This window comes from Protopterus annectens, chromosome 1.part1 (assembly GCF_019279795.1).
Source record: "Protopterus annectens isolate FY-2018-M chromosome 1.part1, PAN1.0, whole genome shotgun sequence".
In the NCBI taxonomy this organism is placed as follows: Eukaryota; Metazoa; Chordata; order Ceratodontiformes; family Protopteridae; genus Protopterus; species Protopterus annectens.
The window spans coordinates 807,331,527-807,357,877 of NC_056726.1; the positions used below are offsets into that span (position 1 = coordinate 807,331,527).

A 26,351-nucleotide genomic window follows, 5' to 3' on the forward strand; every position below is an offset into this window, starting at 1 on the left:
TCTGAGGGAGATACATCCATCGGTCCAATATCTTGAGTATCTTGCGGCATGCCGGACTCCACATGCGTGTCGGTAGAGGCCTGTGACTCTAAGGTAGCGGGTATCAGGGGCTGCAAAAGCGCCTCACTGAGTACCGGCGAACCAACGACTAGCTTAGGAGAAGCTTCGTCGTTGGTTTTGGATCTCGACTGCCTTTCTCTGTCCTTTTCTTTGCGTTTTTTATGTACTCCGGTAGTCGGATTGCTATCCAACATTTCTGGGTAGTTAAATCTGTTTCCAAAATACTTTGATGCAAAAAAATATGCCGATGCTTAATAGTGCGTTGGTTAAATCTAGCACAAAACCAACAGCCAGGCACGTTGTGATCTAGGCAAGGAATACAGTATAAATGGAAATCCTTATGAGGTATTTACTTCCCACAAGTAATGCAATTATTAGCTTTTTCTGACATCGGTAAAAAGCAAGAAAAAAGTTTCCCCAATGGGGTACTTAGCTTTAGTGAAGACTTCGGTTCTGAAACTCAAACACGAACATTTCAGTAGTCAGCCGATCGGCACTTGCGAAATGCTTCTGCTTCGGGCACCGCACGGCAAGAAAGACTAAAGAAAATGGCGTCGGCTGCATGTTTTATACCCCTGACGACCTGATGTCATGGAAGAGGAGACAGCAACAGATGCAGGACCCAAGACTTTGGAATTCAGGCCGACTGAGGGCAACATGCCAGCAGATTACCCAAATGTAATGACTGCAACAGTGAAACACGAAGAACATCTTCCCTCCTCTGCCCTGAGGGGAGTATTCACCATGTGTGTCCTGAAAAGGCCCTTAGGACTTTTTGAACCACATTTTCCCACTCCTCCGATTCCTAGAGTAGGATTGCTGAGGAGTCGAAAAATGAATGCCCACAGCGGAAAGGGTCCTTCCATCTTCTGATTGATTGGACTGACATCCCTCAGGGAGACTCTAGCCTATCCAAGAAGGGGCCAGGAAGATGCCCAGAAGGGGGTCTATAGAAGGGTAGTACCTTATTCTGGGAGGTACTAATGTTTCATGCTTAGGCACTGTATACTATGGAGGAGATGGAGAAGTCAGAGCAGAGTGGGAGGTCAAAGATGCTGGTGCTGACAAAACTGTCGGTGCCAAGGCTGTAAAAAAGTCGGTGCAGATGAAATTGTTGATGCAGAGGTTGTCTAAGTCTGTACTGAAACTGTCGGTACCAAGGGGGCCATAACTGTCAGTGCTGTAGCTTGTTTGACAATCAGTTTAGGAATCTTACTCTTCGGTTCCATGGAGATTGATGGAACCAGAGATTATGCCTTTTTGAGTCTGGTGCCGATGAAGAGCCCAGCACTGAATGACTTCTCTCTTTATGTTCAGTTTTGGTGAAGGAGGACTCTGGCCTAGCCATGGCTTCTTCAAAGGAGGATTTTAACAATCCCTTCAGAATCAACCTATTTTGGTGTTCTGCAAATGTTCTAGAGCTAAAGCCTTGGCAGATCTTACAATTAGTTTCCAAATGGGGTCCACCCAAGCAATATACACATGAAAGATGCCCATATGAATTGGGCATCTTTCTTCCACAATCCTGGCACTGTTTGAAGCCGGGTGTGCTTTTCTGCTATTTGAATGGGAAAAACTCACTCACCACACACACACACACACACACACACACACACACACACACTCTGAAAGAACACAGAAGAAAGCTACCAACCAAGGTAGGGAGAAATACGAAAAATGGTAAAGGAGGGAAATACCAGCGATGGTACAGAAGGAGATTACCTAAAAGGGAGGAGAAAATTACCAACAATGGTAATACAAATTACCATTAGGTAAGAAGGGTAGAGAGCTAATTTACATGCACTAAATATAATGCAAGAGAAAAAGAAACTACTTAAAAGTACAGAAACTATGTGTTAAGGAAAAGAATATCTAACTGAAGTACTTAGCTGCAGAGAATCGGCTGACGAGTCTTGTTATCAGTCGCAAATGAGATTTGGGGTAATAGAGAGAGGGGCACTGTGGGTAGAGTCTTAGCTCGAGAGTTTTTTTGGATGGTACGAGCTGTATAATGGCCGAGCCGGTTCCAAAGATTGGAAGAGTCCCATTTGTCAAGAATGAATGAAGATTGACAACATCAGATCAATTGTTTTACAGGTTATATACTGACAATTTGCAAGAGTTTCTAACTGTGACACACACACAGTGCACCTAGAACATAAATTTACCATTGTGCAATTTTACTTGCATGTAACACTGACACTGACTGTGAAAGGATACAGTCTAGGTAACACAGTGATATGCTACATGATTAAATCAGTAGTCTAATATGGGGTAAGGAAATACATGAAAGTAATGTACTTACCCATAATGCTAGACCCTTTCACTCACATCCATCTGGTAAGATCTGTGGGTCCTCAAGCCAACTGTTGGATCATACTTGGCAGCAACAGTGCTCCAACCTTGAGCCCCTTTAAGATTTTACCTCACATCATGCAATAAGTTGTAGAGTTACCTCATATCAAGTAGGGCACCCTGTCAATACATTACATATACAAGTACATTCAAAGGTCAATTTCCTTTTTGTCTTACAAGTACAATGAGAAACATGGACGGGAATGGAGGATTGTCATACTGGACAGACATGAATGAAAGGATCTAGAATTATGGTAAGTACATAACATTCATATCCTATTCTTTCAGCCGGTCTGATCCAGCCTGTGCATTAGAATCCCAGGCTACCTGAACTGCTGGGTGGCACCATGATAGGAGACCCTTCAGGGCAGAGGCACCAAAGGATGCTCTAGCCCTTGAAATTGACTCTAGTTTGTAATGCATGGCAAAGATGTGCATGGAGGACCAAGTGGCAGCTGCACAGACTTCACCTATTGAAGAACACCTGAAAAAGGAGGTAGAAGCTGCCACTACCCTGGTAGAAAAAGACTTAGACTTACTTGGCAGAAACCAGTTGTATGAGGCATAGAAACTTTTTTACCCCGCTTGTTCACTGCAAAGAAGACAAAGAGCCAAGTTTTCTTATAAATAGCTGTCATTTGGTGAAGGCAGAAACACAGCTGTCTGTATATATCTAAGCATATGGGTTGCATCATATGGGTTGCATCATAGGAGAGGCCAACGCCCCAGAGGTCATTTTAAGGCTAGCCATTTCAACCCAATGTAATACCATAGAGATAGTAGTCAATACCCAAGAATGCATTTAGTGATAACTGCCCACATACAGGAGGGTTGTGGGTGCTATCCCCGGTAAGAATTTATGGTGCCCATCCACTCATCCAGGTTCCTCTTGAACAATGTCATAGAGGAGCTCTGTTTCACATGAATTAGTAGCCTGTTCCAAAGACATGGCAGTCACTGGTGGGACAGATTTATCTCCCAGCATGTCCTATTTAAGTTGCAGGCCATATTTAAGTACCTGGAACAGGTGGCCCTAGACCTATTTGATTTACGAATATGCAGTAAGTTAAATTAGGTTTGCGTCTTGGGTTGCTCTGTAGGCTAGGCATAAGTCTCCCTTAAGAAGTCTATACGATATGCAATATAGTGACAGGGACTTTAGTCAGTCTGTGTAAGGCACATTCTGGAGGGTCCCTGATCTTCTTTGTTAGAAACCTCTGATGTCTCTCTAATTGCTGCAGGTGCTTAGTATGGTACATACTGAATGGGGTGCTATACTCCATTATGGGCTGGATAAGTTCAGAGTATAGGTGGGTTATAACTGTTAATTTCAGAAGATACTTCAGGAAGAAGGGATAGTTTGGTATGGACCGAGCCTCAATCCTTGTAGAAAACTAAAAAAGGGACTGAGGAAGAAAGTGGATGAAGATCACAGACTCTCCTGGTGGAAAGGTTGGCTACCAAAAATAGGATTTTCCAGGACAGGAACTTTAATGTCATGGATAAAGCTGGCTTGAAAGATGGCTTTGTCAAAGCTTCTAGCACAACGTTCAAATCTCAAGGAGGAACAAGTTCTCTGACTGGAGGAATAAATAAAAATACTCTTTTTAGAAAAGCTTTACAAAGCTTAAACGAGGCAAGGGAACATTTCTGATACCCCATATGACAATTACAGACAGCTACCAGCTGCACTTTCACTCTAAGGCAAAAAGACTGCAGCAGGGAAAGCCCCAACAACTGAAGATTTGTTTTGCTCTTGCTGGATTAAGGGACCACTTGTGAGGCAGCAGAAGGGATCTGCTGACCCTGTCCCATGGCAAATGAGAGCTCCTGGGGTATGCATTTCTATGAGAAGGTGGTGTGGGGTTATCGGGCATTACCAAACCCTTACTGTTTCTCAACATAAAGGATAGGATCTGGTTCCTCCTTATTTGTTGATGTACCAAACCACTGCCATATTGTCCCTTTAAATAAAAATCACTTCCTCAGGAAACTAGTTTTGAAGTTTCTACAACATACAGACTACCATCTCCACAACTCTGATGTGAAGGTAGGCCTCACTGACTGCCCATAAACCGTGGACATTCCTCCCATTGCAATGCCCCCCCTCCTTGGGAAGAGGTGTCTGCGGTCATCATCAGTACCATCAGCAATGCCACCAAGAACATAAATGCCAATGGAAGGCCTGATAGGAGAGCCACTGCTGTAAAGGCATATGGAACCAATAAAGGCATCTCAGTTTTTGGAGTCAGCACTGGTGCAGCCAAATGCCAAACAGCTCATACAATCAACCGCAAACTTGGCTCTGAAGAAAATGGGGATGGTGAGAAAACTTTCGGGATTGGAGTCTGTATGAAGATATAGCTGTGTAGCCCCTTTTCCATTTAGACAAGCAAATAAAGGTGCAGGAGACAGTTCTTTTCAACCTCAAAATGGCCACTACTACTGAAAATGAGAAAGACGGTTGACTGGGTGCAGCAAGTTTGGAGCATACGGTTTTTTAAACTTCGGTCAGTTCTAATGCCTGAAAGTGTCAGAAATTTAGACAGCTCTACATTAAATAAAGTCAAATTCTGAGTCAACAATCTGTATAGCCAATTTTTGAACATTATCATCTATTATTTAAGACTTAGTGATAGAAGCTGATGGAAAGGAACCGATTTATGTTTAAGAGTCTTATAAACTCGGCTTGTTAAGAGAGGAGGACCCATAGAAGCTAGATGACTATGCCAAAAAGGTGGAATATCTGGCTTCAACCTGGCCCCAGATTTTTCCAGCATAAAGTAAACTAGTTACTACAGTTTTCAGCACCTCTGAAGTAATCTGGAGACAAGCATGGCAGTTAAAAAGCATTATGATCTTCTCTAATTTAATAATGACTACTCTGGTACTTGTTCTACAACAGAAATTTGTGTTTCAGAGGCACATTTATGGAAAGAACATCAACAAAAGAATGAATGGGGGGGCACAGACACCAAATCAGAAAGGGTAAGATTATTATTCTCCTCATTTTAGGCAGGTAATTCTGACCTGGAAGGAAAAAATGGAAAAATCCACTAAAGCTTAAAATGTAATGGTCAAGTCTGAACTGGAGATTAAGTCTCACGAAAGAAAAATGGAATGCATTCCATGACTAAATATTTTTAAGTAAAAAAAAAAAAAAAAAAGGTAGTCAGCAACCATTTTCACTGTCCTACGCTGATGTTAAAATAAAGACATGGAGAGGAATGGCATAGTGATGCATGGGGAGGATGACTACAGTAGCCTGGGAAAATTTGGTCCTAACAAGACTATCCACCGTAATCCTGCTGTTACGATGGCTAGACTTCTTACCAAATTCCATGTTTCAGCATCAAGTTATTTTATTACATGCAAGACTTCCAGTTTTAGTTCTGTAGCTTTAACAGCTGTCTCCACATTTTGTTTTTAAGCATCTTTATTAAAAATATCACTTAAGACACAAGCACATGTATATTGATAGAGAAGAAAACAAACCATATTAACATTTTTTTATTTTACCCACATTACAGATTACGTTTTATTTGCAACAACTTTTAGTCCAACATTATATAAAATCGAGTAAAGTAAAATCCACTGCTCAGCAAGAAAACGCTGTAGTTCCGTGAGGTAGATATAATGTAAGTCACAAAGGAAGCGGAGTAACGCAGAAGTAAGAACAAAACTCCAAATTTAATTCCAAGAATGTGCACTTATAACATATGGATGAGCACTTTCACCATTACAGCTTCTTCAGATCCTTGTATAAAAGTCACAGTAGACCTTCCCTTATATAAGCAGCTCAATTAATCAATTAAAACAATTTAAACAATTAAAAGCAATGCTGGAGAATTTAAAGAACTCTCCCATATATAAACATGTTAATGTAAAGTAAGACAAAAATATATAAAACTTGCATAGTGACCTAAAAACATGTAAATAAACATTCTGATAAGTTAATATTGATAAAATACATAATCAAGAACATATACAAATAAATGATAGTTCATTTTATGTGCCTGCGTTGTCTCAGCTTAGGTTTTATAGAAGCTCTATCATTCAACCCATGCCCCCTATCAGCTTTCAAATGAATGATCCAGTCAGTCTCCTTAGATTCAGTAAGATTCATAGTATTACCACCCCTCTTATTCACAACAATTATTTGTATATGTTCTTGATTATGTATTTTATCAATATTAACTTATCAGAATGTTTATTTACATGTTTTTAGGTCACTATGCAAGTTTTATATATTTTTGTCTTACTTTACATTAACATGTTTATATATGGGAGAGTTCTTTAATTTCTCCAGCATTGCTTTTAATTGTTTAAATTGTTTTAATTGATTAATTGAGCTGCTTATATAAGGGGAGGTCTACTGTGACTTTTATACAAGGATCTGAAGAAGCTGTAATGGTGAAAGCGCTCATCCGTATGTTATAAGTGCACATTCTTGGAATTAAATTTGGAGTTTTGTTCTTACTTCTGCTGTACTCCGCTTCCTTTGTGACTTACATTATATAAAATCGCTCAAATCCTGCTTTTCCTTAAATCTCACCATACGTCCTGAACATTATTTTGCATGTACAGTTCTCACAAATCTCATTTATTTCTATGTAATTTGCTCCTTCCCTTTTCTAAACATCCCTCTTCTAATTCTTTTGTCTGTGTTACAATATTCAATGCTTCAAACAAAGTTGGTTTATATTGTGATTTCAATTTTCTAGCAATTGTTCTTTTTTCAGCACAGAATAAAAATTAAGGCCATACTATGTAAAGACCATACAGATCCTGTATCCCAGAATCATTTCCTTAGTTGCAGCCATTTGCTTCCCAAAGATTTTTTGACAAGGGTTCTCTGTAGCAAATTGTTTGAATCTGCCAACTCCTTACATTCCTAAAAACATGTTCCCACAGTTACCTATTTCCTAAACTTTTTGGACTTTTGTTGCACACTTGGGACTCACACACAAGTCCTCCCATTGTTCCCTTGTAACACGCTTTCCAGTCTCTCTTACCAATCTTTTCTGACCTCCTCTAATTGATTCTTATAGTTATCATGCAATATTTTGTATTCCCTACTAATTATCCCCTTTTTTAACAGCAGCGTCTGTTTTAGACTCAAATTAAAACTCTATAAGTCTTTCACTTAGGACTCTGTCCCTTTCTCTTTGCCTGTATCAAACATTGATCCCTGATAGGAAGACGGCTTCTAAACTGCAGTCCAAAGTTCTTCATGGCCTCATTCCACTATTACATTCCCCCTCGAGTAATTTGCTCCCAATATTCTCAATTCCTTTGGCCAGTCTTCTCCAGTAAATTCCAGACCATTCTTTTCTATTTTCTTTACTCTGACTTGCGGTCATCCCTAATGGCAAAATCTGTCTCCATATATGATGTCTTTGCTTAGTTCTTAGAATACTTTCTGTAACTTTACGAATATAATATTCTGTATGGTAGTTATTATTCTCCTTAAAGTTCTGCATCCAAAATCACACTTTTTCCTTATTTCTTGACCCCCTCCAAAAAAGAAAAAAATATATTATAATCAACTTTTTTCACTCTGAATTATAATCTTCTGTTTGTGTTACGTGTACGAGCCTTAACTGTGTAACTCTAAAATATTCATTTAAATCAGGTAATCCTACACCACCTTATTCTATTGGGAGGATCAAGTTATCCCACTTACCTCTTGCCCTCTTTCCCTCCCAGATAAATTCCTTCAACTCTTTATTAACGATTGTCCCCATCTTTCCATCCTTAATAAAAATATGCCTGACCTGTATATAAAACTAAAGGAACTAAACATTTTCACTGCTTGTATCTTTCTATCTAAATTCATAAATAACAGCTTCCAGTTTCTTAGTTTCTGTATTATCTTTTGTTTAGTCTCTTCTCACATATCCTTAGCTGCCATAACAGAAACCTTTTTACTTCATACTCCTAAATACATCATTTTATCATGTCCCCATAAATAAAGGTATTACTGAACCAAGTCATGAGTAGGTATGCAATTTACAAATATAGCATTTGTTTTACCTTCATTAATTGTATATCCTGAAAAGACTGGAAACTATCTCAAAATGCTCCACAACACCAAGATGTCCCTTTCTAGACTTATCAAACACGTAAGATCTGCACATAAAACCACTTTGTAAAATTTACATATCCCCCCCCTAAATAAATTCCTTCATCTCTTTTTCCTTAGCACTTACAACTTCGCTGGTTGATGAAAATATGCCTGACCTGTAAATAAACTTAAGGAACAAAAAAAAATGTCACTGTTTGTATCTTACTTTCCATATCCATAATCAAGAATGTCCAGTTTCTCAGTTTTTCCATCATCTTTTTTAGCCTCTTCCCACATATCCTTAATTGCTATAACAGAAACCTTTTTAAATTCATACACTTAACATACTTCATCTTATTTTGTCGCCATAAATATATTCATACATGGGTATGTAGTTTATCGCTTTAACTTTTGTTTCATCATCATTAATATCTCAAAAAGACATGAAACTGCCTCAATGCTTCACACCACCAAAATGTGCTTTTCTGGATTTATCAAGCACAAAACAGTTTCATCTGCAAATAAATCCAACTTTTGTTGATAACCATACCAGTTATATAACTGAATTTTTGAGCCCCTCATTTTCTTTGTCAGTGGCTCTCCTGGTTCCTCTGTTTAAACACAGCTTATTGGAGAGGAACTCTCACACTTTAATTCTTCCTTCTAATCCTTCATATATCCTCCATGTTAACCTTATTATTGTATCAGGGAATACAAATGCATCAATTGCCCTACTTACAACATCCCAGCTTACAAATGCTCTCTCTGTATCAAGACCCACCAACAGCAGCGGTATTTTTTTTTACATTCTGCTTCCCTCTATTAATGTTGTCAAATGTTTGCCTCTCTTTCAATAAATCACACCGATCCATATTTATGCCATCACCTTTGCCATTCTTTTCAGTAGTACAGACACAAGACACTTTATAATGGTTTAAAATTGAAATGGGTCTATAGGAGGCTGGGTATGATGGGTCTTCACCCTCTTGGGTAATCCACCAACCACTGCTTTCTTCCAAGATGCTAATACTTCCCCTCCTTTTAAAGCAGTATTAAAATCTTCCAGATCTTTATCACTTTCTTTACTCCTAACTTCCAAACTTCCACAGGAATCCCATGTGTTCCTGGAGACTTCCATGCAACTGATTATACATCACTGTTTTTATTTCATCCCCTATCTTACCTCTTACCTGTTGAGACTCATCTTTCTCTAATCTTGGTATAATTAAATCGTCCATAAACATTTCCAATTTGTGCTCTTTCTTGGTTTCCACATTCCACTGTTTTATAAACATTTTCATAAAATTTCCAAAATCTCTCTAATGCCTCTATAAGACCTCTGGTTATTTCTCCTGTCATAGGCTCCCCAAGGTTGGTGACAACCCTTTCTACTGCCGAAGTCACTGTGCTAAACGTTTCTGTGCTTTAGAGGTATCAAAAAACAGTTGCTTAACAGCAATCTTTCTAAATGCATGCATATTATCCAAATATTCCATTATCTTCTCTTTAGTACTCACTATTTGTTCTTCTTATTCTGTGAGGACTCCTTATCCTACAATAATTTAATCTTTGCCACCCCCTCTAAATTCATATTACTACTTAACCATATATCTTTCTCTCTTATTTCTACCCTATTTTAAACTCAGTTTTCTATTTTATCCCACTTACTAGCTATTCATTCTGAAGATATTTCTATCTTCCCTAAAACTCTCAAATAATTTCCGCTACCCATTCCTTAAATTCCTTTTTTTAACAGGTGGGAGGGAAAATGCTAGTGTTTCATTTTACTTCATTACTCTGCATTTTTATCAGTGCATGATCTGAGACAGTAATTGGGTGCATGTGTCAAAGCATTCAATTGAATTCACATTTTGCTGGGAAATATAATTTCTAGCTAGTCTAGGTTAACTATTGTACCTTCGGGAATGAAATGCAAATTCTGTCCAAGTTCCTAGTATTGAATCCACTTTCTCCAAACTGAAAGTTATGCACTCACCATAACGATAGAGCTGTGCCGTCTTCTTTTCATCCGGCTCAACCTTAAGGTTATTGGATCCATCCAGTTCTGATCTCAGCACCTTTACCAGCTATGGATCAAGGGCTCTGACTCCACCCCTACCCACAATCTCTCTCTTCCCTCAAAATACCTCTGACTGAATTTGCCTGCTTAATAAACACATTTTTTTTTATTATCTCGTACATGGTAACACCTAAGCTTCTATAGCAGAACATGACATGGAGAAAACTCAACCAGCTGAAGTTGTATAATAAGTTTTCTGGTTAAGTCCATTTAATTAAAAATGAGCACAGGTTAGAAATTTGGAAGGGGGTAAAGAGGGAGGGATGCTGACAACTTGAACTGGACGAAAAGAAAATGACACTGAACTACTTTTATGTTGAATACATAACTTTCGTATCCAATGCTGTCTTTTTGTCCAATTCATTCCCTAGTTGCCACAAAACCCTGGAAGGTATCAAAGGAGGATATCCGTGAGAATGGTGGAGCCAAAAGATGCACGGGATTGTTGACTGTACATCCAGCTTGTAATGGGATATGAATGTGTGAACCACAGAAAGTTGCTACAGCACAAATTTCATCTATAAGAACTCCATGCATAAAGGCAGTAGAAGTAGCAACAGATATGGCTGAATGAGTTCTTGGGGAGAGAGAATTTTTTTGTAGCAATAAGTTATACAATCTGATGGCCATCTTGAAAATGTGACTTTAGACATGGTTTGGCCTAACCTGGCTCTAGAGAAAGCTATAAACAGCTGATCAGATATCCTTAAATCTTAAGTTCTGTGGAGATGAACATCTAATAGATGCAGAGTACACTCTCCTTTGTTAGACATTTTGGGAAGAAAACTAGTAAATTAACTTTAGCACCTATGTGGTGTGGAATGTCTCACCTCTAGCAGCCTACACACATCTAGCATTCCACAGCATTTTCTAAAAAATCAACTTAAAAAGCATTATATAAACTAATATATTTTGTGAACAATCAAAGCTATTAAAATTGTACAAATAGCAATGTTATCAGCAAGACGTATTCTTTATAGTGATAACAGTCGGCACATTCATAGTCTTTTCCACTAATACTGTAATATAATGCACAAAATGTCCCAAATTATACATTTTTCTAAAGTTTCACAAGCATGTTTTCATATCTTGAAAACTGCACAGTCTAGACATACGTTAAAACATTTTTGTTAACTACACATAAGCTTTCACATGGCAAAAACATGGCAAAAAGAATTCCTTTATATGTGCATGTTTATTGAGATATTTACAGAAATATGAAAACATATGCTTAACTGTACAATTAGCAAAACAAATAATACTGGATATCTCTCGACATGTGCACCATAAGATAATTGAGCCACACTTACTCTTCACATAACCATTCCCTAACCCTAACTACAATCTTAACTCAAACTTTACCTCTCCTCCTATTCTACACCTTTGCTAACTACCTAATATTTCCTTACCAATTCTACCATCATGTCTACCAAAACTCCCTCAACCCTTACTAAACTACTACTCTGTGCCACACTCATATCTGTACTAACCTCAGCATATCTGATAACCTCCTATGAACAACCAAATATTTCTCAATTTAACCATCCAAGAAAACAAACAGTCCTACATACTTTCACATTCACCCATAATAATATCACTATTACATCCACACCTAGATACATACCAGCTAAATACCACAGACTTGCCCACATTAAATACAATAACCTAACAACAAAGAACTTCCGATACCAAATTAGTAACATACATTATCTTTTGCTTTCACTAAAAAAGCATTCCTTACAGGACGGAGATATACATCCTAATCCTGGCCCACATAATGTCCTATCCACTGGACATCTCTATCCCCCTATTCCCCTCATCCTCAACAAACACCCCAACTCTCTCCTCATTGCACATCTCAATATCCAAAGTGTTAATAACAAAGTTCCCCATCTTCATGCTCTCCTTGATGTACACTCTTTTGATATTTTATGTTTGACAGAGACCTGGCTAAAACCTAAAACACATAAGGAAATTATACCACCAGGTTATAACATATTGAGACTTGGCTGTACAAAAAGAAAGGGAGGGGGAGTAGCACTTCTTTTTAAAGATGGGCTACAAGTCACCTCTATACCCTATAACCCACCAAAAGCCAACCATGCTGAAGTCCTAATTTCCAAACTACAGCTTAACTCCAGTAAATCCTTATATATCTTCTGTATCTATCTACCTCCTGGAAACAATATCAGTATACTAGAGGATATTCTTAGCTGGGTCTCAACATCCTTCCCACAAGAAACTATAATCCTAGGAGACTTTAATATAGATTGGAAGAACATCAATACTGAACATCCTATCTCTCATATTAACCTTCAAGGCTTCTCTCAGACCATTACCTCCCCAACAAGAATAAACAAACCAAACAAAAAAGAGAGCACTTTAGATTGGATCCTTATTAATAACTACCACCAAAATTACACAGTTGGTATACTCCCTGACGATGTAAGTGACCATTCCTTGACTTATATAATCAGGCAAAAGTTTAATACCTCTCACCTAACTTCATATAGGACTATATGGACCAACAAGCAAATTAACCAACGCCTTTTCCAGAATGAACTCAATGCCTGTGATTGGTCTCAATTAAAAACCCTCCCACTTGAACACGCTGTCAAATACTTCATCTCCAAGTTATTAGAAATCCTAGACCAGCATGCACCTAAACGTACTATCAGAACTAGGTCCAAACCTGCCCCCTGGCTTACAAATGAAACCAAGAAAAAAATCCTCCTCAGAAATAAAGCTTGATCTAGGTGGCGAACTACCAAAAATATATCAGATCAACAAATCTTTAGACATATAAGAAACATGACAAAAAAAGAAATTCTCTCAGAAAAAAAAACTTTTACTGTAAAATGCAGCAAACAAACCAAAACAATCCTCAAAGATTCTGGGTAGATATCAATAGACTCCTTTATCCAGGTCACTCCAGAACACCAACCCCAACAGGTGCAACACATGAGACACCTATCCAAACTACCAATGCTTTCAATTCCTTCTTCACAGAGGCGATCCAATCTCTAGCCAGTCAACTAGCTCCTGATAGAACTATTCTTAACTCTTCTCCCAGCTCTCTTCCTACCTTCCGATTTCTACCCACCTCAACAAATTTTATCTACAAACTCATTCTAAAACTTAAGCCTTGTACTCTATCTGCTGACCAGATCCCAGCCGAATACCTGCAAAAAGCAGCTAAAGAAGTAGCTTACCCGATATCCATCCTGATTAATAGAACTACTAGCGAGGGAAGCATCCCTGACATTTGGAAAATCTCACATATCCCCCTACACAAAGGTGGCAACTCAAATGAATACTCTATCGACCTATAGCCTTACTATCCCCCTTAGCAAAAATAATGGAAAAATGTATTCACCATCAGCTTCAAACCATTTAATTCAACATAACATACTAGCTGCAAGCCAACATGGCTTTAGGCCATTCCCACAGTACTACTACTGCCCTCTTATCTTTTACTGATAACATAAACAAAAACCGCAATAACAGTGTTCTCTCTTCCCATCTATTTATTGATCTCTCAAAAGCATTTGATATGGTAAACCACTCTCTACTTATAAATATTCTGAAATCACTCTCTCTTGATACTATGGCTCTACAATGGTTTACGTCTTACTTCAGCAATAGGCAACAGGCTGTACACTGGGAGAATAAACTATCATCCCACCTTCCATTCTCACTTGGTGTCCCTCAGGGCTCCATTCTAGGCCCTCTCTTATTCTCAATATTCATCAGTGATCTCTACCTAGCTATTCCTCAGGCAACCTACATACAGTATGCAGATGATTCAACTTTAATCTTTGCAGCTGAATCTTCATCTGAACTACAATCTCTAACTCAGAAAATATTTAATGAAGTAGAGACTTTGTTCTTAAAATGTTGCTTCCTCTTGAATCCCAAAAAAACAAAGCTCCTTCTCTTTACTCCTACCCGTAAATCCATGCCTTTAGATTTCTCTGTTATTTCTAACAATGGCACCCTCATATCCCCTGATTCTACCATCAAACTCCTAGGAATAACTATAGACAATTACCTCAGCCTTGATAACCATATTAATAACACTATAAAAACAGTCAACAGAAAAATGGGCTCCCTATACAGGATCAAATATTTTCTCACTCCAACAGCCAGAACTACTATTGCCCACTCTCATCTAATCTCAACACTTCTGTATGCCTCACCAATTTACACCAACCTATCCAAGAAGAATCTTCTTAAACTAACTACATCTTACAATAACATTTCCAGATTTGCTACTGGTAAACACTTTAGAACTCATCACTGTCAGAATCCAAAACAACTAGGATGGCTTGAACTGCAAAATCAGCTTTATTTTAACCAACTTACCATTGCTCATAAGATCCTCAACCAGCCTAACAACACTCCTATACTCTCAAACCTCGTTACTCCGTATAAAAATCTCAATACCTTACGCTCTGCTAACAAACTTCTACTTAGTATTAGTAAGTCTAACAACATGGCAGGTAACTCTCTTTTCTCAAACACAACTGGGAAATACTGGAATATTCAACCTAGTTATCTTACTTCATTTCCTTCCCTACCCCACTTCAAACAAAAACTCAAAATATACCTTAGAACACACTGGCTATGCCCTTGCACTAACCCTCACTAACCCACTACCTCTGTGACTAAATTTCTCCTAACTACACTTTAACTATAATTCAATACTCTTTACTGTAAACTTTACAAGAATAGCAAACCTGCATACAGTTACGATCTACCTCACATGGTTATCTTATTCAATATGTTGTAAATACTCTTATGCAACCATTTTCAGGATATGTTAACCTGAAAAAGTTCAGTCTACCTCATGTACATATTTTGTTCTATATTAGTCAATATTGCTTTGCAATATACTGTAAAATGTTTTGCATCTTCTGCTATGTTAACTTGATTGTAACCTTACAAACACTGTTTTGAATTTGTAACCATATACTTATTGGTATAATGTACGTCTTGGAGCTTTTCTCCCCGGGCCTCTACTGAAAATGGACATATATCCAGTTGGACTAGCCCGGTCAAAAAATGTAAAATAAAATAAAATAAAAATAAGAGTGCAAATATCAAAGACAGTTTTCAACAAGTAAGACTTCACATAATGTCATGCAACAATTTGTAAGTCCATTCCTTTCTGAAGAACTAAGTACATATGGAAATACTGCTTATTTTCGTAATTAGTAGCAACTAGCAATATTTCCAGTACAATGGGATATAAACCAGAATTGACAGCCAAGCTCCTGTCGCCCACACTGGTACTTCACACCATACATCTCAACAGAATGCAGGTCTCTCAGTTATGAAAATATGAACATAAATATAAAAATATGACCAATAAGTGGCAAAAACTACCTTCTTGACTAAAGGACATCCTACACTAACAATCAATCAGTGTTATTTTGTTAATTCCTTGCCCTTTCTAATACTGCCTATAAGCTGGCAAGTCACCTAGTTAAATAAGCCAGACCCAAAAAGGTTCTGGGTGCCATTATGGGTGTGATCTGGAAACATACAAAAAAGGCATTATAGGCCTGAGTTAGTTAATGGTTTGAAAAAGAATTTCAGATGCCACTTTTGGAATGTGCATGGGATCTGTTTTCAAAGAAACCTTATCCTTATGGAAAATCGGGTAAGGTGATTTACAAGGTTATGCATATAACTTGGAGATCCTTATAGCCAAAGTGATGTCTGCCAGGAAAATGGTCTTCCATAAGTTTGCTGTAGCTGCTGGTTAACGCCTGAAGCATGATAGTTATGTCCCACGTGGAGGGGCTTGATCCCTTATTGGAGATCTCAATAAGGTTCCCTTCAGAAAGGCCTTTGAGATCTTTACTAGAACTATAGCAGTATGATTCTGTCCTATGTGGACACTGGAAATAACAGCTAAATACACTTTGATTGTTGAAAAGCTACAGCCTTTTTGGAAAAGAAATCTAGAATTGATGGGAGAGGAGCTGAAAAGACATCTATCCCCTCAGAGGCTGCCAGATTTACCAAGGTAAACATTCCTATACTTGATTTTTGAGACACTAAAAAATATTCTTAAGGTGAGAGGAGATTATAGAACAGTAACTGCTGTGTTTGCTGTTTCGGTATGAAGCAAAAAGGTTGTAGCATGGTTGACCCCAGTTGCTAAAGATATGACTCGCCATTGCTTGACTGAGTGACCATTAATGAGGCAGAAAGGATGGATCTGCTCAACTTGTCTACTAATACACTGAAAGTCCCTGGGATATGCATTGCTATGAGAAAGCAATGGGAAGACATTGCCCACTGCCACCCTCTATGGCCTCCCAGCATAAAAGATATGAACTGGTTCTGCCTTAATTGTTGATGTACCAGACTACTAACATGCTGTCTGCCTGGATGGAGAGCACATCCCTGGGGGGAGAGTTCTGGAAAGCCTGCAAAGCTAGGAGAACTGCCCTCATCTCCAGGATACTGATGTGGAAGATGGCCTTCATGTTATATTATGAACCTTGAACATCTTCCCATCAAGCCTCTACCCCAGGAGAAAAGCATCTGCTGTTGTTATGGTCATGAGGGAATATTGAGGAAAGTTGCCAACCTTCTAGGAGAGCTGTTGAAGTCAACCACCATCTGAAGTGAGATTTGGAAATGGATGTCAGACAAATCCGAACATAAAGAGGATGTGAAAAATGGGACCACTGTACAAAAAGGGCCCACTGAAAAACTCTCATGTGGTGTCTGACTAGGGGGGAATCAATGTTATTGTTGAAGCTGTCAGCCCTAGCAACTGAAGAATAAGTCTTGCAAGGGTCGAGTAGTGGTGGAGAACTGGAAGGATTTCTTGGTAAAAGGACCACGATATCCCAGATTTTGTGGTCTGGACCCTGCCCCTAGGGTGACATCCACTGAAATTGCTCCGCCCTCTGCCTCAGGAGGACCTGTCAGAAGAAACATCCTTGTTGAACCACTGAGATTTTCTGAACTGGATCTGCTTAAAACCCCTTTATTTGATGGAAAAGGTTCCCTGCAAAGCAGAGATGCAGATTCCAATGGCAGAAAAGACCTTAACATCCTGCTTACTTCTGGTGAGAGTTTTCTTAAACTTTTGAACTGTCAAAGGTGGGCATTAAGGAAGGACGCCTTGAAGGTTTCTGTAAAGTCACACAATTGCATCCAGTTTAAAAGAAAAGTACAGTTTTGTACCTACCATAAATGTAGATGTCCGATAGATATGCAACTGCAGTCCTGACATATGGGTTGCCCTGCCTCAGGCAGCCCTTCGGTCGGCTGGATTCCAAAGTCCGGGTCCGGCGTCAGCCGATGTCGCCTACTCCCTGACGTCAGAGCGGCTGGGGTATAAAGGCATCCGCCGACGCCATCTTCTTCAGTGTTTCTTGCCCCAGATGCCAGGTGCCCTCCAAAGAAGGCTAAATTTGGTGAATGGATAAAAAATTCCAGACATGCACAACAGTAATAAACATATACACCATAACAGATATCCCCAGCTAATAGAGGAAAGGGGGAATGGACCCAAAAGGAAAATTGCAGAGGGGTAGGAGGGAGGGAAAACCTGACTGCAGTTGCATATCTACCGGACATCTACATTTATGGTAGGTACAAAACTGTACTATGCCCTTCAAGAATGCAACTGCAGTCCTGACATATGGGTTGAATACCATAGCCAAGCTGGGGGTGGTAAGATCTAAGAAAGGGATGGTGTAGCTAAAATGCCCTGCAGGACTGCCGAAGCAAAGCCTGCTCGGGATCTGGAGTATAAAGGCAGGTTGTAGTGTTTGGTAAATGTATGCACGGAGCTCCATGTAGCAGCCTCTAGAATGTCCTTTGTAGCCACTCCTCTTAGAAAGGCTGTGGATGTGGCTATAGCTCTGGTGGAGTGGCCTAATATTGGCTGGCACACCTTTTCCATGGAAAGAGTAACAGAATCTGATGCAGTGTCCAATCCATTTTGAAATTGTTTGTTTGGAGATTGCCTTTCCTTGCACTCCAGCAGCATAAGCTACAAATAGTTGGTCAGACTTTCTGGTGGTCTTTGTTCTGTCCAAGTAGTAGCGTAATTGTCTGTGTATGTCCAAAGTGTGCAGCAGCTTTTCCCCCTTATTTTGAGAGTTGGGAAAGAAGGTAGGCAGGTGAATTGCTTGATTTAGAGACACCCTGGATATCACTTTTGGCATGAATGAAGGATTGGTTCTTAGAGAAATTCTGTCCTGATGAAAAATGAGAAAGGGAGGTACTGCCATCAGGGCCTGTATCTCCGAGACTCTTCTTGCTGAGGTAACTGCCAGCAGGAAAACCATTTTCCAGGAGAGAAATTGCATTTCTGAAGATGCTGCTGGTTCAAAAGGAGGAAGAGTTAATTTTTCCAAGACGAAATTGAGGTCCCATGCAGGTACTGGTGGTTTTCTGGGAGGTTTGATATTCTTTATCCCTCTTAGAAACTGTCTTAGCAAGGGATGTGAAAACACAGGTGGATCACAGTTGTATTTTGCTGAGATTGCTGAAGCGTGAATTTTTATGGAAGAATATGAGAGGCCACTATGAAACATTTCTGCCAAGTATTCTAATATCTGTGGTATGCTCATTACTGATGCATCTTGACCCTTGCTAGCATTCCAGATGATGAATCTCTTCCACTTGGCTGAATAGGTTTTTCTGGTGGAAGGTCTGCGTGCTTCCAGAAAGATTTCTTGTACTTTTTCGGAAAGAGAGGTATGGGTGAAGGTCATGGAACCCTCCAAGCTGTCAGCTGCAATGTTTGCAGGTTTTGATGAACAGTCCTGTAATTGTGCTGTGTTAGAAGCAGAGGCCATTGAGGCAAGGGCCACGGTTTGGTGTGAGTTATGCTCAGTAGCAATGGATACCAGTGCTGCCTTGGCCAGTCTGGAGCTATCAAAATTCCTTTTGGTTGTTCTGCTTTGATCTTCAGTAACACCTTGGTCAGTAATGGTAGAGGAGGGAATGCATAAATTGTTAGGGAATTCCAGCTGAAGGAGAGGGCATCCGTTCTCCAGGCTAGAGGATGATGCATCCTTGAACAGAACTTCTCCAGGTGATGATTGAAGTGAGAATCAAAGAGATCTATGTCCGGTCTTCCCCATGCACTTGTTATTTGTGAGAAAATGTGTGGATGCAGCATCCATTCGTGCGGATCCAAGAAATTTCTGCTTAGCCTGTCCGCCAGAACACTGTCCTTGCCTGGAACAAACTGGGATTGCAAGTGGATATTCAGTTTCAGGGACTTTTCCCAAAGAATCATTGTTAGTCTGCAGAGGGGGTAAGAGTGAGCGTCTCCCTGCTTGTTTATATACCACATGACAGTGGTGTTGTCTGTCCTTATTAGCAGATGACCTTGCCGAAGGGATTTCCCCGAATGCCTCGATTGCATGTATGACTGCCAACATCTTCTGATTTATGTGCAGATGCATTTCCCTGGGAGTCCATTGCCCTTGAATGCATCTGCCCTCCATGTGCGCCCCCCAACCATGATCTGAGGCGTCTGTTGTAATGGTTTGACTTGCTAGAGGTTTGTTGAAAGACATGCCCTTGTTTAAATGACTTGCTTGAGCCCACCACAAAAATTTCCTTTGAAGGCATGGAATGAGTGGTATTGCATCTTCTAGTTTTTGGCTGTGTTGAGACCATAAGTTTTTTAGGTACCATTGTAGCTTTCTCATGTGTAGTCTTGCCAGAGGTACCAGAAGAATGCAAGATGCCATGAACCCCAGGGCCTGCAGGATTTTCCTTGCGGTCAGCTGGGTGAGCTTTGCTAGGCTTTTGAAGTAATCTGGTAAATGTTCTTGTTTCTCCTCTGTGAGGAAAGCCATTTGTGATTGTGTGTCCAATTTGGCTCCTAGAAAAATAATCTGTTGGGATGGCAGCAGTCTTGATTTTTGAATGTTGACTGTGTATCCCAAAGCCTGTAGTAATTGAATGACATAATCCAAGTGTCTTATCAAGGTTTGTTTGCTGTCTGCTTGTATAAGGCAGTCGTCCAGGTAAAGGTATATTTGAATCCCCTGGAGCCTGCAATGTGCAACTATTGATGCCAGGCATTTTGTGAATACTCTGGGCGCAGTAGATAAGCCAAACGGCAATGCTGAGAATTGATAATGCTCTGATCCTGCAAGAAATCTGAGGTATTTTCTGCAACTGTGTCTGATTGGGACATGCAGGTATGCCTCCTTGAGGTCCAGAGTAACCAGCCAAGACCCCTTGCCCAGCATGGGAAGGAGTTGCTGTAAAGTCAGCATTTTGAATTTTGGCACAATGAGAAAAGTGTTTAGAGCGGACAAATCCAGTATAGGTCTCCATTGCTTTTCTTTTCTTGGAACAAGGAACAGTCTTGAATAGAATCCCTGGCCTTGTTCCTGAGGAGGAACCTTTTCTATTGCTTTTATTTGTAACAGCTTTGAAACTTGTATGAGTGCCTCTGCCCTTTGATTTTGTGGCAGGTTTGGCATGCCTTGTCTCGTTGGTAAGGTATGGAAGTGGAACCTGTAACCTTGATCTACTATGTCCAGAATCCATTTGTCCTTGGTTAAAATGTGCCAGTTCTTTGAGAATAAGGATAATTTTCCGCCTAGAGGTGCTTCTCTTTGAGCCTTGGTCGGCGGGGTGAAAGTCAAGTCATTGTGATTGTCCCTGTGGTGCAGCTGAACTCCCTGCGCCACTTCTCCGATTTGGAGGTTGTCAATGGCGGCCCCTGTAACAGCCTCGGTATTGCCCTCTACCTCAAGCACGCCTGTTTTTTCCCCCTTTGAAACTTGTCACTGTCTGGAAAGGACCAATTCTTTGAAGGCCAATTCCTGCTGAATCTAGGTGGCTGAACCTGGAGGAAATCCTTGACTGTCTGTACTGATTTAGCCTTTTCCTCAATAGACTTCAACACATCCTGTGCATTAGCACCACAAAGCTTCTGTTTTTCCAGAGGTGCATCTAGGAGCTTTACTTTAACATGGTCTGGCAGTGGCTGTTCTTTCAGCCAAGCATGTCTACGTTTAACGGCCCCTGTCATAGCTGACCTACATGAAGCTTCCAATGCATCATAACCACACTGAAGAAAATGATTGCTAACCTGCTGAGTGTTATGAACCAAATCCTGCAATGCCTTTCTATCTATAGGCTCAGGAGAGGCTAGCTTTTTCTGCAAATCATCCATTAAGTAATCCTGGTACTGAAACATGTGAAAAAGACAGTTAAGTGACCTCATGGCAAGGGTGGAAGAGGTATAAACTTTTTTGCCCCATCTCTCCAGGGACCTTGATTCCCTGTCTGTGGGCAAAGGGTTTTTGGCCGAGGAAGTAGCCACTCCTTTGGGCCCCTGAGAAATAGTTTCTAGATCCACAGAGTGGCCTTAAAGAGATGCTTGTGAGTTTCTGGAACCCTGTAATATCTGTCTGGCTTGACAGGAGCAGGAGGGAGAGAATCAGGGGAAGCACTGGAGTCTGAGTATACATCATCCAAGACATCCAACACTGGAGGAATAGCTAATGGTCTGTGCTGGGGTAACTTGGGGAAAGTACATAGCCTTTTCCTGGAGTCAGAAAATTCCTGGCCCTGCCACTGAAAATGTTCTCTCATGGAGTGGAGAACTTCTCCGAAAGAAATATCCTCTGGAGGAGAGGCAGAAGGAATTGATTCCTCAGCATCAGAGTCCTCGTAGGCCTGGAAGGATTCTTCCTGGGTATCTGAGTGCTCAGAATCCCTAGAGGCCTCATCTGAAGAGAGGGTATCTGGCTGTTCTGTCCTAGGCCTTTTATCTGCAGGAGGCTGAGAACCTCTGTCTGGGTGCGACTGAGAACCTCTGATTAGAGAGATTAGATCTGCAGCTAGGGTCATGATCTGTTTATCAGAAGAAAGGCTCTGGGAACTAGTTTTAGGAGGATGGGCCTTAGCCTGGCTGGCAGCCTTAGCACGTGTGTAGGCCTTGATGGACATGGAGACCGGAGGCCTAGCTGCCCCACGTGCAGGAGTAACTTTATCCACTGGTATGGTGTCAGGTAATTCTAGAGCTTCGGTTTCGGGAGGAAAATCAACAACCGGCACCGGGGTAACCTCCGGGACCGAAGTACACAGTAAAGCGGTGTCGTCGGCCTGGAGCGGTTGAATTACCACCTCCAACGAGGCCGATGTACTCGCGGTAGGCTTAGGCGTAGTATCGGTGGACGACGTGGGCCGAGGATGTCGGTCCCGGTCCTTACGTTTTTTGGAAATATGTGTTGTCGGTTGTTCCGACGGCATGATATAAGCGTAATTTTCGCCAAAAAAGTCTTCGGCAAATTCTGCCTGGCACCTGAGTGTGCGCTTATTAAAGCAAGCACAGGCCGAGACGTCATGGTCTGGGCCCAGGCAGAGAAGGCAGTAAGAGTGGAAGTCCTTATGAGGTATTTGTTTACCGCAAGACAACTGTTAACCTTTTCAATTTTTTCTGACATCGGCTGAGGCAAGAAAAATGTTCCCCAACGGGGTACTTAGCTTTTTGATGACTTCGGTAACTGAAAACACAGGAGATGACCGACCGGCACTTGCGAACTGCTTCTGCTTCGGGCACTGCGCGGCAAGAAAGACTGAAGAAGATGGCGTCGGCGGATGCCTTTATACCCCAGCCGCTCTGACGTCGGGGAGTAGGCGACATCGGCCGACGCCGGACCCGCACTTTGGAATCCGGCCGACCGAAGGGCTGCCTGAGGCAGGACAACCCATATGTCAGGACTGCAGTTGCATTCTTGAAGGACATCTGACAGAGATGGCACCGAGACAAAAAACTAACAGATGAACAAATATCTATCAGAGCCCTCAAAAGTACGTCCATCAGGTGGCAAATGAGATTAGGTATTTTGAAGGAAGATAGGGATTATGGGTAGGGGAGGAATCAGAGCCCTGGATCCACAGCTTCTAAAGGCACTGAGGTTGGATCCGGTTTTATCAAATATCATAAAGGTTGAACTGGATGAAAAAAGACAACACTGGATCAAGTATTTTAACAAATTCCTTTAGAAATCTACTCTTTTTTGTTAGATTTTCCTTTCTAGGTCCCCTGACACATCTTCACTACTACAACTCAAGTTCCAGTCCCCACCTATAAAGTAATATTCCCGTGTGACATCTGATAATTTCTCCCCAAATTTTCTTAAGCTCCATAACAGTAGTTTTGGTGGAATAGAAATACATGCCACTGTAAACCTCTTTCCTTGCCAACAGACTCTTACTGCCACAAATCTACTATTATTACATTTTTACCCCTTTTATTATTACTGCAGCCTCTCGAGCAATCAGTATTACTCCCCTTTTCTTCTGTCCTTGATATTCTACTGAGTATCCATAGTGAAACCTGTTGTCATATTCTCAATCTCATTTCTTCCCAAATGTGCCTCCTGCAACACTACTACTTGTACTCTAGACTTCTTAATTCAGTATTCTCTAATTTTTGTCTATACATGTAACACCATTTACATTCCAATATACTACAGACAGAGAAGCCATTATGATAAAAAGCTACTGTTTCCACTTATTATATATGCCAGTTTTTTGAATGTTTACTTCCAACTTTTGTTTTACATGCATAGACTAATGTCTGGCAGGCTGACCTTTTATACAGATGTTTCTTTTCATCTCCATTAGAACTTACGTCACACTGCTCATGACTTTTAGCTTTAGCAAAAACCCTCAAACAAAAAAAAACTTTATTTTCAGAACACCTCCACTTTCTATTAAGTTAGAACACAAACAAACAGCATTTTAACTCTCCAAACAGGAACAATTGCACTAAATCAACAGCTGCACCCACAGGCATAACACAATACACAATTAAGTTTGCCCATTCTATAGTAAATGTTACAGCCTGTGTTCTCATTTAAACAAATTGCTGTCTGTTCAGCTTGTATGCTTTCAAAACCATTAGCCTATAGCCCCAAGAAAAATGCATTGGCTACCTTTAAATAAAACTAAATTATGCACTATCCTATTAAATGCATTCAAATATTAATCTAATCTAAAAAACTGCTGACAGAGTGCAACTGTCCAGAAAGAACACTCAGTACTTCTTACGAGAAGTTTAATAGCACAAGTAGAAAATACACATTAACGCTTTTAAATACACAGATAATCCCATACGTTTTCGTCCAAACAAATGGACTTCATCAGACAACAGTAAAATAATTCATTGGGCAATTATATACAGTCATTCATTGAAAACAGACCAATTAAACTTCAAATAAAACTTTTAAATGTGCAAATCAAACATACCCTGAGCCTCATGAATATTAATTAAAACCCATTTGAACACCATATTACTGCTTAACATGTAAATACACCGACATCTTCATTATTTAATGTTAAAAAATGATTTATATAAAAATGTATTTCATAAATCCTATAAGTTAATAATAAATTAATAATATAGTATAAATAGTATCTTAAAATATGTTGTATGATTTAAAATAAAATCTGGCAGCTTCGCCCACTAGTGTTAAAAACTATTATTGCTTCTATATTTTATATGCTCTTAATTTTAATAAAGAAACAATACTTAAAAAAATCATTTAACCCAGGCTTTTTCCCTGCTTTTAGGTGTACCACAATCCCTACTCTCTCAAATTTCTTCCCATATATCCCTGGCATCGTTTGACTTGTTGAACAAAAATGAAAATTACAACCCACACAATTCCTACTGTGTTTAAAGGGCATTCGTCTCTTTTTCTTGAAATATCATAAGAATGTTCATAGATTCTTTTCTGAACTCTCTTTCAGTTTTCCTACATAGTAGGAGGACATTTATCAAGTAACTAAATACACCACACCTTTAGTGTCACAATTGAAAGAACCATTACTTTTAATCAATAAGTTTCTACTTTCCAAAAAGATTTCACTTCTATTAATAATGAAGGAACATTGGTTACACCTCCCACATCTAAAAGTTCCAAACTTTTTGTTGTTACTTGTATGTGGGGTGTTCTTTTTCCTTTTTTCCAACATATTCTTTATACTTCTAGAGTTTCTGTATATTATCTTTGGTTTAATGTTGGTAATTTCCTCCATATCGGAAAGAGCTACGAATCTATTCCATTCTTTTTGTAGTGTGTCTCTCAAGTTATAATTATACCTATTATATTCTACTATTAGATTTCTTTGAAATTGCTCCTCTTTGACTTTTAATTTGTTTTGTTCATCTTGAAATGTCATAAAGTCGTTCATCCCTATAATAGGTTTGAATCTGTCCCCCCCTCCCATTTTCTACTTCCCTTCTTATATTAGTTACAAACATCTTGGGATATCCCCTTTCTATAAACATTCTTTCCAAATTGTTGCACTCCTTATCAAAATCAGTGTTTAAACTAGTCATTCTCGATCCCCTCACAAATTGTCCCTTTACTATGTTTCTTTTGCAGTGTAGGGGATGAGCACTATCAAAATGCAAGTAGGAATTGCAATAAGTCTCCTTTCTGAACACCTTGGATTCAAAATTTTGTTCATTATTATTTTTACATATTTCTATATCTAGGTATTGTAACACCTCAGAATTGATGTTATAAGTGAATTTTAAGAAGTTGGTGGTGTGACTAATATAATCCATGAACTCTAAAAACTTATGTCCCCCAATCCAAAAAATGACGTCATCAAGGAACCTGCGGTACAGTAACCATTCCTTATTAAAGTTAGAGTTCAACACAAAACTCTCTTCCCATTTGGACAATACTATGTGGGCGTAAGTTGGTGCACACGCTGCCCCCATGGAAACTCCTTCTTTCTGTTGAAAATACAACCCAT

At 39.7% G+C, this 26,351-nt stretch overlaps 1 protein-coding gene across 1 annotated transcript in view; it reads right to left on the reverse strand.

Annotated features, from left to right (window-relative positions):
* LOC122807266 (uncharacterized protein ZSWIM9-like) overlaps positions 1 to 26,351 on the reverse strand; it is a 324,698-nt gene that overhangs the window by 46,156 nt on the left and 252,191 nt on the right. The window lies entirely within an intron of this gene.